Source organism: Rhinopithecus roxellana, chromosome 8 (genome assembly GCF_007565055.1).
Source record: "Rhinopithecus roxellana isolate Shanxi Qingling chromosome 8, ASM756505v1, whole genome shotgun sequence".
Lineage (NCBI taxonomy): Eukaryota > Metazoa > Chordata > Mammalia > Primates > Cercopithecidae > Rhinopithecus > Rhinopithecus roxellana.
In genome coordinates, this window is record NC_044556.1 from 33,997,288 (window position 1) to 34,017,694 (window position 20,407).

The 20,407-nt window shown below is 38.6% G+C and overlaps 1 protein-coding gene and 1 non-coding gene across 2 annotated transcripts in view; one reads left to right on the forward strand and one right to left on the reverse strand.

The window, feature by feature from the left end:
* RAP1A (RAP1A, member of RAS oncogene family) overlaps positions 1-20,407 on the forward strand; it is a 95,200-nt gene that overhangs the window by 14,534 nt on the left and 60,259 nt on the right. The gene's annotated exons all lie outside the window — the stretch shown is intronic.
* Positions 15,895-16,001, reverse strand: LOC115899349. The gene has a single exon (XR_004059078.1). It is a non-coding gene; the product is annotated as a U6 spliceosomal RNA (small nuclear RNA).

Here is a 20,407-nt window from a genome sequence, read left to right on the forward strand (position 1 = left end):
TGATCTTTTGCGTTTATAACAACACTCCCATAACCACGCATTCAGTGTCCTCTGTGTGTTGGCATACCAAAGATGGACATTTGAAGTTTTTAATAGTGCAAAGAAAATGGCTATTTAATCAGTAAAATTTAAAGGTGATTTTTAAAAACTTTCAAATATTTGAGAGAGTGCCCTTTATATGAAGGACCAACTATCTCTTCCCACCCTGGTTAATTTTCACAATATAATAAACTGTTTTTTAGTTATATAGGCCAAAATGTTTTATAGAAAATCAATCATAAAATTGCATTTGTCTGTGCTGTTTTTAAAAAGTTCTCTATTGTTATTGGTAAATGCAGAATACCAGTGTTTACATAGTATGATTTTAGTACTTATTTTTAAAATATATATCTATTCATGTGTAGAACATAGGCTAAAAGGAAACACCAAAAGACCTAGATTGTTATCTCTGATGTGTGGGTTATAGATACTTTACATATTATATATTATATAATATATATTATTATAGGTTATATGATATTTTATTTCCCTTGTTAAGCCTTATGAACTTTACATTCTTTTTATTTATTTATTTTATTTTTTTGAGATGGAGTCTCCCTCTGTCGCCAGGCTGGAGTGCAGTGGTGCGATCTCAGCTCACTGCAGCCCCCACCTCCTGGGTTCAAGCAATTCTCCTGCTTCAGCCTCCTGAGTAGCTGGGATTACAGGAACGCACCACCGCGTCCAGCTAATTTTTGTATTTTTAGTAGAGATGAGGTTTCACCATGTTGGCCAGGATGGTCTCAGTCTGCTGACTTCGTGATCCACCCGCCTCGGCCTCCCAAAGTGCTGGGATTACAGGCGTGAGCCACCACGCCTGGCCTGTTCGTATATTTTATAATCAAACTAAGAGTTTTAAAATGAATTTATTATAGAGTGTGAAATTAAATTTAATGAAGCTTTTAAAGATAAAGATTCTTAGGTGATAAAATGAGTTAAAGGTTTTACAAATAAATAGGATTTCTGAAGTGGAATTTTATGTTATGGTAAACATTTTTCCTTTAAAACTAAAACAAACACAAAATTAAGTTGCCATTTTCTGGGCGTGGGGATGAGAGAAATAGGAAAGGTTTTGTACTGTTGTACCTTGCCTTGAAAACCTTTTGATTCTTCCAACTCAGATTTGCTTCAGTTACATCATATGCTGTTTTATGGATAAGTGTTTAATTATAGGATTTAAACTTATTTATATAAATGGTATGCAAAGTCTTGCTTTTAATATTTGGTCATTTGTATTTGTGGTCAGCAGGCAAAACACTTGGCAAAAGTTTGCATGTAGTGCCTACCAGTTTTTCTCAGTTTTCTCATCTATCAGTGGAAAAAGAACAGTATCTGTATCTTAGACTTGTTTGAGGATTAAATAAGCATGCCTGAGGTACAAGAAGCACTTAAAATTATTGCTGCTGTTATTACCTCAAAGTTGGGATTGATGTTTCTTTGTTTCCTTTGTATTTTGTTTTGTTTCTGAAACAGTGTCTCACTCTGTCACCTAGGGTGGAGTTCAGTGGCTGCAATCTCTGCTCACTGCAACCTCTGCCTGCAGGGTTCAAGCAATTCTCGTGCCTCGGCCTCCCAAGTAGCTGGGATTATAGGTGTGTGCCACCACACCCAGCTAATCTTTTTATTTTTAGCAGAGATGGAGTTTCACTATCTTGACCAGGAGGGTCTTGAACTCCTGACCTCTGACCTCAGGTGATCCCCCTACCTCAGCCTCCCAAAGTGTTGGAATTACAGGTGTGAGCCACTGTGCCTGGCCGGCATTGATGTTTCTATGAAACTGAGGTAAAAGATCCCTAGGGACTGGAACAATATATTATGCCGTGTATCCCCTGTTTTAGTCAACCCTGTGTATTCCCCATTAATTAAGTGGAACCATTAACCCCTCACTTAGGTAGTTTCATTGTTTATGTATACAATGAATCTTTGGCATTCATGACTTAATGGATTAGACCTAAAATATTTAGCATGAAAAATTTATAATCTGGTATAGGCAGAATTTTGAATTCAAGGCTGATGTGCTGAACAAGTCTGTTAACTAGAGAATTGAGTATAGCTGACAGTATCCCAGTTTTTATTACCCAACAGTAACATGACTTTTGTTCTCTACTTAATTTTCACCATAGAATTAAAAACTGTTTCTTTGTGAATATGGTGCCCAGAGAAAGTCTGATTAAATGTAAATCTTTGAATTCATTAAAGGGAAGGAGTGAGTTTACTGGGAATTTCTAGATTTCCAGGCTCTCACATTATTTCTATTACTTCAGTACGTAATTTTTTAAATCTCTCAGGCCAAATTAAAATATATTTCCTGTCTAGATTTCATATTTCCACGGAGTGGTGTGATGATGTAAGTGTGCTTCATTTAATAAAAGCTACTCTGGTATACCTTGTAACCCCGCTTGCAGAAATACTGATTTTATGGGTCTGGGATAGGGCTAGGGTACTATATTTTACTCCTGTGGGTGATCCCCAGATGATTCTGATGAGATACTTTTTCAGTTTATTTATCTCTGTATTTTCATTTTATTAGTTTTAAAAAATGCTTTGTGTTGTATTTTTAAAGCCATAGGAATAAAGAAGCACATTTTATATTTAATAATGAAAATTAATGATATGTCTTAGCTTTCCATGGTTATGTTTTGTTTTACCTTTTCAATTAGTTAAATGTGCGTAGATTACTTAAGTCAAACTCAAGTAATACCAAGTTCATTGTAGAAAAAAAATAAAGTACCAATTAGAGATTATTTCTCAGCCTTTTTAGATAGTTTTCTAATTGTCACCCTCATGAAATTTTAATGCCACAGATATAACTGTATATTTGTTTATGTATTGTATGTGTGTCTGTGTTTTATGCACTAAAAGAATAAGAATTTTTTTTTTTTGCCCCTCAAGAGCCAATTTTTACCCCATTGGTGGTGATACTGCCCCTGTTGAGAATGCATGCAAGAAGCCAAAACAAAAAATCACGTTTAATTTTACCTTACAACTTGTTAATATTTTGGCATACATCTTTCTCAGTGATGTTCAATGTATATATGCCTTTTCTTTGATGAAAGTGAAATCAGATACATAATATTTCATGCACCCTTTTTTCTTAATATTTTGTGAATTTTCATGATAAATGAATATCTTTTAACAGTATCATCTGTAATGGATAAATACTATAGATGTATAATAGTATGTGAATTTGACATCATTTTTTAAAATGATTTTTCTATAGTTTTCAATTTTTTATTGTAAAAGTTCTATGAATATCATTATAGTTGAATTTTTCCATGCATCCTTAATTATTTCTACAGGATAAATTCCAAAAAGTAGAATTACTTCATTCTGTACATTTTAATATTTTTTGGTGTGTATGACTTAGAAAGTGAAAGTCCTTTTCCCCAAGGACAGCCACCATTAAAACGAATCTTTGTCTAGCCTTTTCCTGTATATATCCTAACATAAATAGCTATATATATTATTTATATAAAAACTACATATAAATAATTTTATATAGCTATATCTGTCTTTTAAAAAAGAAAAATAGATTGTTCCTTAACTATAGCAAGTTGCTTTTTTGCCTAACGCATTTTGCCTGAGAGATTTTGGTCATCTCATATCACTATGTATAATTCTACCTCATTCTTGTAAGCTGTATGATACATAATAATTTGTCCATTCTTCTATGGGAGGTTCTTTTCTTTCCCATTTTCTTTTGCTTTTGTGTATGTCTTTGTTTTTAGCATAAATTCCCATTTGTAATGGAATTCTGGGTCATTTAAGAATTGAAAGTATATGTGCAGGTCTTTTTTTGTGTGTTTATTTTTCTTTCTTTCTTTTCTTTCTTTTTTCTGTTTTTGTTTTTGAGACGTGATCTTATTCCTACCCCTAGGCTGTGATGCTGTGGCAGGATCGTGGCTCGTTGTACTCAGGTGATTCCCCCACCTCAGCCTCCTGAGTAGCTGGGACTACAGATGCATGCCAACATGCCTGGCTAACTTTTTGTATTTTTTGTAGAGACAGTGTTTTGCTACATTGCCCAGGATGTTCTTGAACTCTTGGGCTCAAGCCATTCACCCACCTTTGCCCCACAAAGTTCTGGGATTATAGGCATGAGCCACCATACCCTGTGTTTTCTATTTTTTTCTTTCCTTTATTTGCCTACTCTGGTATTGGACCAGATTTTAATTACTTTTATATCAGGAAATATAACATGTTCTAATAAGTAGGCAGATAAGTCACAGTTGAATTTCGGCTAAGTGTTCTGGTTTTTATCTTTTTTTTTTTTTTAAGACAGGTATATGTATTTTAAATAGTCTAGAATAATACAGATTTTTGAGGACTTTTAGGGCCTGGCAGTAATTCAGAACTCTAAAAGCACATCAGAGTTGCATAGTGAACAAACAAGCTTTTGAACTGTGAGCTTTCTGGGAATACTTGGAACCATAACATTTCTGTCAAATATGCCTTTTAATCTTTGGTTTATTGATTGAAGTATTTTGGACTTACACTTTTTCTGCTATCAAGCTTTTATTCTTTTTAAAGGAGATATGCTCTATCTTTTTTACATTTCTGGTAATGTATTTAGGTACATCATACTGTGTTGTTTCTGCTTATTTCTGTAGTTCTCTACTTATGTGTTACCTTCAGAGTTATACATACATTTTCCTGAGGTTTAGTCTAATATAGCTCAGAATATCAGAATAGATGTTATAGTAGGTAACACTTTTATGAATTAGAGTCTGAATTTTTAAGAATCTGGTGTTTTTGCTGGATTTATGTAGATTTCTTTATGAGAAAACAGTAAACGTTGCATAAGAATTACACTTTGCTTTTTAAAGTAGAAATATGTTTCCTTTCTAAAACTAATTTTTTTCTGAGACTATTTTTTCTTTAAATGTAGCCACTCACAGCATTGTTGAAAATTTTAAATGTTGATTCTGATACTATTAGTAACTAATGTGAGCCTTTTTTTTTTTTTCGTTAGGACATACTGTCAGGTGAGATTCTCAAATGGTTTTAGTGTTCTGGAAGAGTTAGTTTACCTTTGTAATGAAAAATCTCTCCTGAGAGTACTACACTCACCACCAGGATGAAAACTAATCAAATAAATATAATAAATGGTAGTCAGTACCCAGGCATTTCAGACAGCACTGTTTTCTGACACTAGCCTTGCTTGGAGTTGAGTTGTCACCACAGCTAGGTTAAGCTTATTGCAGAGGTTTACGTTGCGTTGGATTGTGGGTCTGCATCTGTCAAAGTGAAAAGCCAACTTCTTCCCTTCATGGTAGTGGTATGCTTTTTGCATGGTGTGTTTATGAAAATTAAATCACAACAATGATTTTGTGTGTCGAGGTTTACCATTTAGGTTAGAGATTGTATTCTTTGGTGCAAAATTTAACCTAAATGCTTTGTGTATGTACATGAAACTGAGTCCTTTATCTCAGAATCACAGCTGCAAACAAATGACAACCCATGCTTGAGCATTAACTCATTATCACTTAGACCTTTGGCCAAGCCTGTGATTGCTTAGATAAAGCCTTACCTACCACCATTGCCTACTTCTTTGTTTTTTGAAGACTGAAACCATAGAAAAACTTCAAATTCATTTAACTGAATAGTCCATGTAAGGGATGTTTAATTTATTTTTAGGACGATATTTGATTTTAACTAAATATTATGTGAGATTATTATAAGCGATTACAAAAACTAGAATGTCTGATATTTTGTGTTTTATAAAACTTAAAATGTTTTCATTTTATTATTTCTCATTATTTAAAACATTTTTTCCTCAATATTGTGATAAATTAGTATCAGTAAGACTAATTAATAATAGCCATCTGATAGCAAGGATTCTTTAATAGATTTGTTAGAGTATACATCTTCACAGTACATGAAAGTGGAGAGATTTTTATGTTTTGTGTAGTGACTAAAAGCAAGCTGTTTTTCAGAAAAGTATCAAGTAATTTTTACTAGCCCTTTTTTATAATTATTTTCCTATTCAAAGTAATAATAAAGTAATCCTTGAGCATCCTTTAAGTCACATGGTTTTTTAATAATTCACTATTTTTGACCAGGCATGGTGGCTCACGCCTGTAATCCCAGCACTTTGGGAGGCCAAGGTGGGAGGATAGGTTGAGCCCATGAGTTTGAGACCACCCTGAGCAACATAGTGAGACCCTGTCTCTACAAAAATTAAAACAAAAAATTAGCAGGGTGTGGTGGCACATACCTGTAATCCCAGATACTCAGAAGGCTGAGTTGGGAGGATTGCTTGAGCATGAGAGGTTGAGGCTGCAGTGAGCCATGATTGCGCCACTACACTCCAACCTGGGTGACAGTGAGACCCTGTCTCAGAAAAAACATAAAACGCCACTATTTTTGTTAAGTAATATATTTTAAAAGGAATACAGGTAATGCCCTGAAAAGTACAGATCAAGAAGGCAAATGAGACAAAAATAATGGTTTTCAGTTTGCTGTGTATCCTTACAGAAGTTTCCTGTAAAAACATGCATATGTACATATATGCGTATATAGAAATAATTAGTTTTCTTTTTATAATTCCTTTTGTTTTTAAGTGTTCAGGTGTAGCAATGAGACATGAAGACTAGTTCTATATTAGCATGCTAGTAAATAAAAATTCCACTCTTCAGAGGTAAGTTTTGTCAAGTTTCTCTCATCTTCCTGCTTGCTCCTCCCTTCACTCTTATTCTATTCTTACAACTCCTCTCCTTGAGAGGAGAGAAGTGTATAGTGTGGTGGGTTGCAATGCTGGCTTGGCTGTACATTAGATTTAACTGAGAGCTTTGAGAAATACCACATTCTGGATCCACCTTCCTGATTCTTAATTAATTGGTCGTAATGATGCAGGGGATGTGGGAGGAGAACATTCTTTATCTTAGCCTGCGTATAGAAGCTTGCCTCAGCTTTGGAGTTCAAATATGGTCTGTGGGAAAGCAATGGTTGAATCCAAGTGGCCGTCTTCCTCAGTTTCTCTGTCTTCTAGAAGGAAGGTGTGTGTGTGTGTGTGTGCGCGCGCACGTGCATGCACATAGGTCTTAGTAATCCTTTAAATTCTCTAAGAAATGTACCACTACAGATTTCTAATTTATTCTAGTATTGGTTTATCCATAGTGTTTGTATACTTCAATTCTAAAGAAAAACAATATTTGCACAGTACAGGTTAGATAGACAAGAAGATGACTGGTAAGGCAACTATAGTATTGTAGTTAACCACACTGATGCTAGAGCCACAGTGCCTGAGTTATAATCCTGGCTCCATAATTTATGTATGTTGAACTTGGACAAGTTAGTTTTAGCCTTTTTGCCTCATCTATAAAATGGGGACAGTAGACTGGGAGTGGTGGCTCATGCCTGTAATCCCAGCACTTTGGGAGGCCAAGGTGGGCGGATCACCTGAGGTTAGGAGTTCGAGACCAGGCTAACCAACATGAGGAAACCCCGTCTCTACTAAAAATACAAAAATTAGCCGGGTGTGGTGGCACATGCCTGTAATTCCAACTACTTGGGAGGTTGAGGCAGGAGAATCACTTGAACCCGGGAGGTGGAGGTTGCGGTGAGCCGAGATTAAGCCATTGCACTCCAGCCTGGGCAGTAAGAGCGAAACTCCGTCTCAAACAAACAAACAAAAAGGGACAATAATCCCCACCCCATGGAAATATGAGGATTAAAAATACTAGATGTAAAGTGCTCAAAACAGTATTTTATGCATGGTAAATGTACAATAAATAACAGTTAATTCGTTTATTCCTTTTCTTGTATTCTATTTTCTAACATTTCTTACCCTTTTCTTGCTCATTCCTCCTGAAGTTAATGCTTCCTCTGATAAACTAGAGTAGGTGTTAACTTTTTTTTTTTTGAGACAAAGTCTCGCTCTGTCACCCAGGCTAGAGTGTGGTGGTGTGATCTTGGCTCACTCCCGGGTTCAAGCGATTTTCCTGCCTCAGCCTCCCGAGTAGCTGGGACTGCAGGCGTGTACCACCACACCTGGCTAATTTTTGTTATTATTAGTAGAGACGGGGTTTCACCACGTTGATCAGGCTGGTCTCAAACTCCTGGACTTGTGATCCGCCCTCCTCGGCCTCCCAAAGTGCTGGGATTATAGGCGTGAGCCACTGTGCCTGGCCAGCTAACTTTTTGTAAGGGGCCAGATAGTAAGTACTTTAGGATTTTGGGGCCATATGGTCCCTGTTGCAAATATTCAACTCTGCTGTTATAGGGTAAAAGCAGCCATTTATATAAGCAAATGAGAGTGATTGTGTCTCCTTTATTTATGGACATTGAAAGTGAATTTCATGTAATTTTCACGTTATAAAATATTTTTCTTCTGTTTTTTTTTTTTTTTTTTTTTTTTTTTTTATAACAACATGCAACAATATAAAAACAGTCCTTGATTCACAAGCTACACAAAAAAAGACACTGGCCCAGATTTGGCCTGTGGCTCACAGTGTGCTGATCCCTGAAGTAGGGTAAACGAAGCTGCACATTCTGATAACTATTTTAGGCATCATCTCTTTCTTGGGCATGCCTTCATTTTTTAATTTCTCTGTACTTTGGGAGAATCTAGAAAGTCATTTTTTGGCATCAAGTTTAAAACTTTAAAATTCTACTCACAGCTTTGAGCTTAAGCTGTTTATTAGCACTATTTGAAACAGTGAAACTTTGTGAACTCTCTCCTCAAACAATGACATATATAACTGTATTTAGGGTTCTTTGGTTGCAAGCAAAAGAACCATCATGGTTCATTGGAGATTTTATTCTTTGGTGCAAAATTTAACTTAAATGCCTTGTGGGTGTACATAAAACTGAGTCCTTTATTTCAGAGTCACAGCAGCAAGCAGATGACAACCTGTGTGTATCGTCAGCAGTAGCATGCAGTAGGTATTCTCTCAGTCAGAGAACTGGGCAGATACCTACAGAACCTGTAAGACGATGCACCCATTTACACACCATATACACACACGCATACATTATGTAAATCAAGAGATTTATTTCAAGGAGTTGGCTTATGTGATTGTGGGGACTAGAAAGTCCAAAATCTGTATGGCAGACCAACACATTGCAGATTCTCTAGGTGAAGCTGATAATGCAGTCTTGCAGTAGAATTTCTTCTTCAGCGAAACCTGAGTTTTGCTCTTAAGGCTTTTCAACTGATTGGATGAGACCTACTCACATTATTAAGGATAATCTCCTAAAAGTCAGCTGATTGTGGATGTTAACCACATTTAGATAATACCTTCATGGCAACACTTCCATCCATTTGAATCACTGGGTACTATAGTCTAGCCAAGTTGACATGTCCAACTAGCCGTTACACGTTCAATATGTGTTTGTCCAATAAAAAGATGAACAAATGGCTAAAATGGTTAATTTAAGCAGAAAAGTGTTTATTTGGAGGATGTTGAATAACAGAATTTAAGTAAAAAGTGAGCACTTAGGCCTCAAGAAGTCCTGAAAAGAACCAGAGCAGTTTGCAGGGGTAGGGACCTAGGTAGTAGTAAGGAACAATGTCTTCAGTGTGCCACAGTCATAAAGAATCAGCTCTAGCCATTTTCCTTCCTCACATCACTCTAAGATTCAGCTTCCTGGGAAACTCAGCCTGATTGGTGTAGGCTGAGTTTAGGTCACATGTCTCCTTTGCCCAGTGAAAGGTGGGGACACCTTGATTGACATTCTCACCACAACTGCATTCAGGAAGATAAGGATTGTTTCCCAATAAAGTGTCACAATGGTGTTAGCAAAAGAAGGAGGAATACTAGACATGCACAAATAGCAGATGTCCACTTCACCAACTCTTGATATCTCACATAGATGGTCAGCTGATAAAACTAACATGGATGAGAGCCAGATTATGTAGAGCATTACAAGGCCTGATAATAAGCTTGGGCCTTGTCCTTTAGAATAATGGAACTTTTTTTTTTTGAGAGGGGGGTCATAGATCTCTTTGAAATTTTGAAATCTTGGGGCCACATATTGTGCCCTCTTCTCTCCTAGAAGATTATACCTATGCTTTAAAAAAGATTTGTTTTTGTTTTGTATAACATTTCAAGAGTTTGTTTTACCTCTTGAAGTACATCCATAGTTGGTAGAAAGAGGAGCTAGTATCTTAATCTGAAAAACAATAAAAATATTATATCTCTCTTAGCTTCTGATATTTGCACTGCTAATTCTCCTTAATCTCTTTGATTTCTCTTGGAGGAATTTGGTTAAAAGATGATGAGGGTCTTATTAACACAGTGTGGAAGTAGGGATAAAAAAGAATTTACAATTGAAAGAATTATTTAGGAAACAAAATGTAGAACTAGCTCGACTGTTGATTATATATGGGGAGTAGAGTCAAGGATGGCTTGTAGGAATTACAGGGGAAATACATAGGGCAGGTAGAAAGGTTGACCTTAATCGTGAGAAGGGATAGCCTCATCCTATGGGACTTTAGGAAAAAAGATGATAGTAACTGGACTTAAGTTTATCAAGATGGGAGGGAATGAGAGAGGAAGTGGAGTAGAGATGGTAAAAGGATTGATGTGCAGTACTGAGGGTCGAGGTGAGATTTCACACCAGGAATTTGAAGTAGTGACATCAGTTATATAATAATATTTTCTCCAGCAATGAAGAGAAAGTTTAAGATTCACTAACAGTTGATGTGTACTGGCTGATTTGGGGGTGAAACAACAGGAATACGTGGAATAGAGGAATCTGAGCAAAGAGTAACTCAAAGATGGTGGTGTATAACTTACAGAGCTCCTATTCTGTGTTGGGCGCATAAATAAGCTTTGTAGATAACCATTTCATTTACTCAAATAATCCTGCGAGCCCAGCACTGGTATTCCCGTGATGAAACTGAGGCACAGAGAGGTTAAGACAGTTGCCTAGGATTACAGAGCTAGTAAGTGGCAGAACTGGGCTTTAAACCCAGGAAGCTAGGTTCCAAAGTCTATGTTCTTAACTGCTAAGCTACACTGTTGATCACTCTTGGAGTCATGGGTTAGGAGAAAAGGAAGGGAAACAATGAGCTGGGAGAAGATGAAGGGCTCAGGACTCAAAGTTGATGCTTCAGTGAGGTGGAAAACCTGTGCTGTGGGATTTTCCTCAGATTATACACACATGCACACTTGTTTATATCAGGTTAGGTGCTGAAAAAAAAAAGGCGATGAATTTAGATATTTACCGGGAATTCTTTCAGGAGCATTTTTCATGAGTCATATTTGCACTGCACAATTCTTTTTGCTTCATTTTTATGTAGTAGAAGGCAGTAAGGAATTCTTGTCCAAGTAAACATCTTTTCCTTTTGTACCGCTCACCACTGCGAATTTGATAGAACCCTTAGTAAATGACCAGGTTGTTTTCTACACGTTTTTTTCTCTCCCACAACATAACATGGGTTTGGCAAGCTTTAAAAAATGTTAAGTGTGTTTGCATCCACTAGTATACCTCTGCCCATTTAATAGGATATCCCTGCCAGTTAGAGCTAGTGATGTTTTGTTCTAATTTGGAGAGAGAACGTGTGTCTGTCTTTAAATTCTCTGTCAGTTTTCCTTTTTGTAAAAAAAAAACTTGATGCCCAAATTATAAATAAATTTGAGCAAATGCAGACTAAGGGAATAAAAAAATCAATGCATCCATTGGAGTAGAACACCTTCTCTTTTTCTTCTCCTTTTTTTTTTAGACGGAGTCTCGCTCTGTCCCCCAGACTGGAGTGCAGTGGCGCGATCTCGGCTCACTGCAAGCTCCCGTACCCTGCAAGCTTCCGTACCCTATAAGCTCCACCTCCTGGGTTCACACATTTCTCCTGCCTCAGCCTCCTGAGTAGCTGCCACCACACCCGGCTAATTTTTGTATTTTTAGTAGAGACGGGATTTTACCGTGTTAGCCAGGGTGGTCTCCATCTCCTGACCTTGTGATCCACCCGCCTCGGCCTCGCGAAGTGTTGGGATTACAGGCGTGAGCCACCGTGCACGACCGAGTGGAACACCTTCTCAACATAGAACTGGTTGATTAATTTTTTCCTAATGCGTGGCTTTTTCCAGTATTTTGTTACCCAAGATAACATTAGTCGAACTAGCACTTTGAGAAAAGGAGTTAAAATTTTTTTTCTTGTTAAATTTGGGTAACTGGTCATATTTTCCTTTGTCTCTCACTGTCTCATACCCTTAGATCAGGGGTCTCCAACCCCTGGGCCACAGACTAGTGAGTAATGGTCTATGGCCTGTTAGGAACCAGGCTGCACAGCGGGAGGTAAGCAGCGTTGAGTATTGCTGCCTGAGCCCCGCCTCTTGTCAGATCACTAGTGGCATTAGATTCTCATGGGAGTGCGAACCCTATTGTGAATTGCACATGCACATAATCTAGGTTGCATGCTTCTTATGAGAATCTGATACCTGATGATCTGTTGCTGTCTCCCATCACCCCCAGATGGGACTGTCTAGTTGCAGGAAAAAAAGCTCAGGGTTCCCACTGATTCTACATTATGGTGAGCTGTATAATTATTTCATTTTGTGTTACAATGTAATAGTAATAGAAATAAAGTGCACAATAAATATAATGCGTTTGGATCATCCTGACTCCATCTCCTACACCTGGTCCAGTCTGTGGAAAAATTGCCTTCCATGAAACTGGTTCCTGGTGCCAAAAAGGTTGGGGATCGCTGCCTTAAATTATGTAGATAAACATAATAGATATTTGTGGTTATATCAGGGACTCTTACAACATTTTTTCTGTATTAATCTAGATATTTAGATGAAGCTCAACATGCCTTACAGATTGATATGGCTAATGTTTCAATTGTTTGCTTCTTGCCGCTGTGAAGTTTGTTAGAATTACGGCTCTAGATCTTTTTTTTTTTCCTTCTTTTAAAGTAAGAGATGAGGTCTCCTCTGTTGCCCAGACTGATCTCAAACTCCTAACCCCTTCCCACCTTAGCCTCTCAAAGTGCTAGGAGTACTGACATGAGCCAATGTGCCTGGCCAGGGATCTAGATCTAGTACATGTTAAGATCATAGCTTTTAGAACATTTAGTCATAGGTATTTAATTGTAGTTTCTTCCTTTGAACCCTGAACTTCAAGGCGTTTAGTAATACTTTTAAGGTCTGTGTTCAGGTGGTTTTTGGTTTGACTGTAAATACCTTTTCCTGTTTAACATTTTTTAGTTCAAATCTAGGTCACAACCTGTCTGTACTCTTGTAGAAAATTTTATTTTTAAAATTTTATTTATTTATTTATTTATTTATTTATTTATTTATTTATTTATTTATTTTTCAGACAAAGTCTTGTTCTGTCACCCAGGCTGGAGTGCAGTGGCACAATCTTGGTTCACTGGATCCTCTGTCTCCCAGGTTCAAACAATGCTTGTGTGTGTGTGTATGTGCATGTGTATATTTTTTGACATCCAGTGACCTTTGAACTTTTTATTGGTCTCCTGCTCCCCAAAGGGTTACCCTGCTTCTGCTGGCTTAATGTCTCAGAACTTGGTGTCATTGGTCTCAGATACCACTTTGCCATCTACTCTCCGGTGGGTGGTGGTCTTTTGGATGGCTTGCATGGAGTTGCTGCTGTCCAGGGCATCACCAAGGTTGAAGTCCTTGCCATCTTCCAGCAGGTGGCGGTAGGTGGCGGTCTCAGCCTCTGGTTTGACCTTGATATTTCAGCAGGGCCTTGTACTCCTGGGCCTGGCGTTGCCCCTCTGCCCGGGTCTGTGCCAGCTCTGACTCCAGTTGCAACAGGATCCCATTGAGCTGCTCCATCTGCAGGGAATAGCGGTCCTTCACCTCCCTCAGGCTGTTCTACAAGCTGGCCTTCAGATTTCTCATCGAGTCCAGATTGATCTTTAAGGACTGAGCTGTATGTCTCAGCTCTGTGAATGTCATCTTAGCAACTCCAACCTCAGCAGACTGCGTGGTGACCACTGTGGTGCCCTCCTCAGTCTGCTGAGACCAGTACTTGTCTAGCTCCTGTCAGTTCTTCCGAGCCAGCTTATCGTATTGGGCCCGGATGTCTGCTGTGATCTTGATGTCCTGAGATTTGGGGGCATCTGCCTTCATAGTCAACCCAGAGCTGGCAATTTGGGCTTGTAGGCCTTTTACTTCCACTTTGTGGTTCTTCTTCATAAAGAACAGCTCCTCGTTGAGAGCCTCGATCTCCAGCTCCAGCTGCAGCCAAGTGACATTGGTGTCATCAGTGACCTTGTGGAGTCCATGGATGTCACTCTTCACAGACTGGCACATGGCCAGCTCTGTCTCATACTTGACTCTAAAGTCATCAGTAGCAAGACAGGTATTGTCAGTCTGCAGAAGGATGCGGGCATTGTCCACAGTATTTTTGTTTTTTCTTTTTTTTTTGAGATGGAGTCTTGCTGTCCCCAGGCTGGTCTGCAGTGGCGCGATCTTGGCTCACTGCAAACTCTGCCTCCCGGGTTCATGCCATTCTCCTGCCTCAGCCTCCCGAGTAGCTGGGACTACAGGTGCCTGCCACCACACCTGGCTAATTTTTTCTATTTTCAGTAGAGATGGGATTTCACCGTGTTAGCCAGGATGGTCTCGATCTCCTGACCTCGTGATCTACCTGCCTCGGCCTCCCAGAGTATTTAAGAAGATCTGAGCCCTCAGGTCCCTGATGGTCTTGAAGTAATGGCCCCAGTGTCTGAGCTGGGGTCCCTTCTTCTCCAGGTGCTCCTGGATTTTGCTCTCCAGCTTCCAGTTCTCGGTTTCCGGGCTCCTCACTCTGTCCAGGTAGGACGCCAGGCTATCATCCAGACATGTCATTTTCTCCTCATTCTGGAGGCCTCCCATTCCTGCCAGACCCCTGACCATCCCCGCAGCCAGACCCCAAGCTGCTCCAGAAGTTGGTGGAGCAGGACACGGAGATCTGGGAACCAGAGCCCCCAGTGCCTGGATAGACACTGGCTGGGCGGCATGGCTGGGTGCCTTGACAGTGCTCAGGGACCAGTAGTTGGTGGATAAAGTGAAGCGAGTGGTGAAGGTCATGCTGTCTAGGGAGGAGAGTGAGAGGATAGGACTCAGGCTTTGCTGACGACCAGAATATTAGATATCATTGCTGAATATCCCTGTCTTCTTTTGCTGTTGATAATCAAAACTTCATTACTGATTCCGACTTGATTTTTGAGGTTTGGTTCCCATAGAATTTTTAGCAGACAGATTAGTATTTAAAGGAATATTAAATACATTATTTCTTTTAGCTAGAATAAGCTAAAGGTGCAAAAGAATGAATGTTGTCTTAGGTTTCTAAGACCTGGAAAACCGGTCTGAATGCTTTGATGCACTAGGTTAACCTTTATGCCATTCAGAATGTGAGACCAGTTTGGGCTGATTTTCATTCCTCTGTTAGGCTTAAAAAAGAATCACCACACTGTTCATTGATGTCATTACGACTATTAGGAAAAATGTTGGTTATAACTGTGAAGAGCGAGAGAACTCTTGTTTATACTTATTTTAATAGTGAAAACTTGGTTTTGGTTTAGAGTTCTTCTAACAATATATATGAGTAATATTTGTAGAGCGGTAGAGTGCTTTTTGTTTTAAATATGCTTTTACCAAGTTTGTCTCATTTGATCTTCACAATTCTGTGAAAAAGGTAGGACAGATAGTGTCACTCCTACTTTTAAAGATAAGAAGTTTGGGCTTCAAAGAATTCAGTGACTTGCCCTGAGATAAATAGCTAGTTACATCTGCTATCTTTTACATTAGTTTTCATTCTCCTATATCAAAGAGTTTCTATGCAGAAAGACTTCTATATGATTTACTTATAATTTCTAAAATGTAAAATTCAAATTGTTGAAATTTCTGACTTTTCTACATTTACCAGAAAAGTATGCCATTTTAAAAAATAGACAATTAAAAAAATATGGAATGCTTCATGAATTTGTGTGTCATTCTTATGCAGGGGCCGTGTTAATCTTCCCTATATCGTTCCAATTTCAGTATATGTGCTGCCAAAGCAAGCACGACTTAATTTTTTTTAGAGCAGTTTTAGGTTTACAATAAAATTGAGCAGATTTCTCATCTATCTTCTGCCCGCACACATGCGTCGTCTCCTTAGTTATCAACAAATCCCCTACCAAATCGGTACATATGTTACAGCTGATGAATTTACATTGACGTGTACTTAATCATGCAGAGTCCATAGTTTACCTTAGAGTTCACTTTGGTGTTGTATATTCTCTGGGTTTAGACAAATGTAAAATGATGTGTGTCCACCTTATAGTTTCATACAGATAAAAGTTTTGCTGCCCTAAAAGTCTTCTGTGTTCCTGTCTTTTTTGTTTGCTTGTTTTGCCTGTATATAAAGAGGAACAGATAGCAAGTTCTTCCACATGGTATTACTGTAATTTTAATCTTATTTGTAGTTGTGGGATTTAGAAATACTTAATTCAGAAGTATGTCTAAGTTAATAGATTATAATTTTGACTCTAAGAGCATTATGAAAGAGTCTTTCTCTGGTTCTTTTTGTTTTTGTTTGTTTGTTTGAGACAGAGTTTTTGCTCTTATTGCCACGGTTGGGATGCAATGGCATGATCTCGGCTCACTGCAACCTCTGCCTCCCGGGTTCAAGCGATTTTCCTGCCTCAGCCTCCCGAGTAGCTGGGATTACAGGCATGCACCACCATGCCCGGCTAATTTTGCATTTTTAGTAGAGACAGGATTGCACCATGTTGGCCAGGCTGGTCTCGAACTCTGACCTTAGGTGATCTGCCCGCCTTGGCCTCCCAAAGTGCTGGGATTACAGGCATGAGCCACCACGCCTAGCCTTTTCTGTGGTTCTTAACAAAATTCTTTCAAGTTGCCCAGTTTCAAAAAAGAAAAATTACTTTGTACTTTTAATAATCACTTAAAAACTAGTACCCTTTATATTGCATAATGCTTGTGGGGAGATACTAATATGTATATATTTTTTTAAGACAGAGTCTTGCTCTGTTGCCCAGACGGTAGTTCAGTGGCACGATCTTGGCTCGCTGCCACCTCTGTCTCCCAGGTTCAAGCAATTCTGGTACCTTAGCCTCCTGAGTAGCTGGGATTATAGGCATGTGCCACCATGCCCAGCTGATTTTTTCTATCTTTAGTAGAGATAAGGTTTTGCCATGTTGGCCAGGCTGGTCTTGAACTCCTGACCTCAAGTGATCTGCCTGCCTCAGCCTCCCAAAGTGCTGGGATTATAGGCATGCACCACCAGGCCCAGCTAAGTTTTTGTATTTTTAGTAGAGACAGGGTTTCACCATGTTGGCCAGGATGGTCTCGATCTCTTGACATTGTGATCCATCTACCTTGGCCTCCCAAAGTGCTGAGATTATAGGCGTGAGCGACCATGCCTAGCCTCAAGTATATATATTTTTTAATTGACTTTTTTTTTGTGCAAAAAGTTTAGTTCAAGTATTTTTATTTTTAGAGATGGAGTCTCACTCTGTCACCCAGGCTGAAGTGTAGTGCCGCGATCTTGGCTCACTGCAACCTCTGCCTCCCAGGTTCAAATGATTCTCCTGCCTAGCCTGCCGAGTAGCTGGAACTACAGGTGTGTGCCACCATGCCCGGCTAATATTTGTATTTTTAGTAGAGACCAGGTTTCGCCATATTGGCCAGCCAGGTCTCAAACTCCTGGTCTTGGGTGATCTACCTGCCTCAGCCTCCCAAAGTGCTGGGATTACAGCCATGACCTAGTTCAAGTATTTTTAGAACCTCTGTTCTTGTATTCGTAGACCCTGTGCAAATCTGTATGTGGAAATACAAAATAATCCTTACCTTACTTTCAGCAAAGTTGACGGTGATAGCAAAGGAAAGGCTAATTATGAAACAGTTAGAGGAGAGGTCACCAAACTTTGGTCCAAGACCTGTTTTGTATGGCCCTCAAGCTAAGAATGGCTTTTACTTTTTAAAGAGTTTTTTTAAAAAAATAAGAAAGAATAATATGTGACATAGGCCATATGTGGCTCACAAAGCATAAAACATTTACTGTCTAGCTCTTCATAGATAAAGTTTGCTGACTGTGAATTAGAAGACTATATATCATATAAAATAAAATGTAAACAGAGACCTTAGGAAAATGCAAATCAAAACCATAATGAGATATTATTTCATACACACTAGGATGGCTGTAATTTAGGGGAAAAAAGGACAATAACAAGTGTTGGCCAGGATGTAGAGAGATTGGAACTTTCATACGTTGCTGATGAGAATGTAAAATGGTACAGCCACTGTGGAAAACAGTTTGGCAGTTCCTGAGAAAGTTAAACATATGCTAAAGAGATGCAATGAAAAATAAAAAAAGTAATATAAATAAAAGAAAAACAGAGAGTTATCTTAACGACCCAGCAGTTTTGCTGCTAGATATATACCCAAGAGAATTGGAAACGTACGTGTACACTAGAATTCGTACAAGACTGTTCATTACAATAAACAAAAAGTGGAAAGAACCCAAATGTCCATCAACTGATAAATAAACAAAATGTCATATAGTCATACAATAGAATATCATTCAGCTATAAAAAGGAATGAAATACTGATACACGCTTCAATATCAATGAACCTTGGAAACATGCTAAGCACAAAAGCCAGACACAAAAGGCCACATGTTGTATGATTCCATCTGTGTGAAATGTATAGAAAAAGCAAATCTTTAGAGATAGTAGGTAGATTAGTGGTTGCCAGAAGCTGTAGGGAGGGCAAATGGGGAATAACTGTTCATGGATGTGTTTTTTTTTTGGGGGGGGGGGGTGATGGGAATTAGATAGTGATGGTGGTTATAACAGCCTTGTGAATATAGTTTTTAAAACCACTGAATTGTGTACTTTAAAATGGTGGGTCGGGTGTGGTGGCTCACGCCTGTAATCCCAGCACTTTGGGAGGCTGAGGCAGGCAGATCACCTGTGGTCAGGAGTTCGCGATCAGCCTGACCAACATGGAGAAACCCCAGCTCTACTAAAAATACAAAAAATTAGCTGAGTGTGGTGGCGCATGCCTGTAATCCCAGCTACTCAGGAGGCTGAGGCAGGAGAATCAGTTGAACCTGGAAGGCGGAGGTTGCAGTGAGCTGAGATCGTGCCATTGCACTCTAGCCTAGGCTACAAGAGCAAAACTCAGTCTCAAAAAAAAAAAAAAAAATGTGGATTTTACAGTATGTGAATTATATCTCAACAAAAGAAAATGTAACCAGAGATTAAGTAGTATAAAAAAGATAATGAGAGGTCAGAGAGAGAAAAGAAGACTGTGGGCATGAATTAATGGACATGACTCTGAGGTTGGGGCTTGAAATGCACCTCAAAAGGCATAGAGGATTTGGATCGATAAAGGAAGTGGTTAAGGCATTACTTAGGAAGGGGTATAAACCCAGGTGTTATTTTGGCATAAGAGAAGTGGCAAGATATAAGTGGAAGAAAAGACAAGGCGAGTCTCTTGTTTTCGTGGGGCTTCTTAACTGGCATATTAACTGATCAGGCCTGCTAAGGATAATGCTTTGCACAATTATTTTCATGGTATAAATTGCATATCCTTCTAGTCTCAGGCAAGACGTTTTTATTCCAGCCAGAGAGCAAGAGCCTAAGTACTCTCCGCCATAGTATTCTTAACAGGTTCCTGTAAGGATTTTAGTTCATTGCATATGCTTTGTGGAATTCGCTGCCATCCTTTTTTTTTTTTTTTTTAAACCTATTTTAAGTCATACAAAGTATCTATCAGGTTTTGTTGTTACTTAAAACAAACCCCCCTCTTAATACTGTCCCTTATTCTTGCCATTTCACGCTTTCTTGTTCTTTCATGTATATGGTTTCATTTAATCCTTCCGTCACACCTGAGGTAGGTGGTATCATTCCCATTTGAAAGATGAAAGAGGCCATATAATAGAGTGCTTAGGAGCCAGGATGGGAGCACTGGAGGCAGAATGCCTAGATTCAAATCCTCGTTCTGCCATTTACTAATTGTTTTGTGAGTTTTGTGAGTTTTGCTCACAAAACAATTTTTTGTGAGTTATTGAACTTCTGTAGGTCATATGTTTTCTCTTGTCCAAAGTGGTGATTGTAATAATATTATAGAGTTGTTTTAAATAAGTTGACTAAAAGTAAAATTCTTAGAAACATGCTTGCACATAGTAAGCCCTCAGTAAGTGTTTAACTGTTACTGTTGTTTATAGATCATGAGAATTGAGTAAGGTTAAGAAGTCCAGAGCCTTCCAGCTTATAAGTGTTAGAGCCAATGATTAAATATAGGTGATCTGAATCTAAGTCCTACTTGCTAATTTATCTAGTTGCCTTTACCATATTTTGTTACATGTTTATTTACTTATTGGACATAAAATTATTAGCCTTCTAAACTTTCATTTAAATATGGATCGGCTGAATGTGGTGGCTCACACCTATAATCCCAGG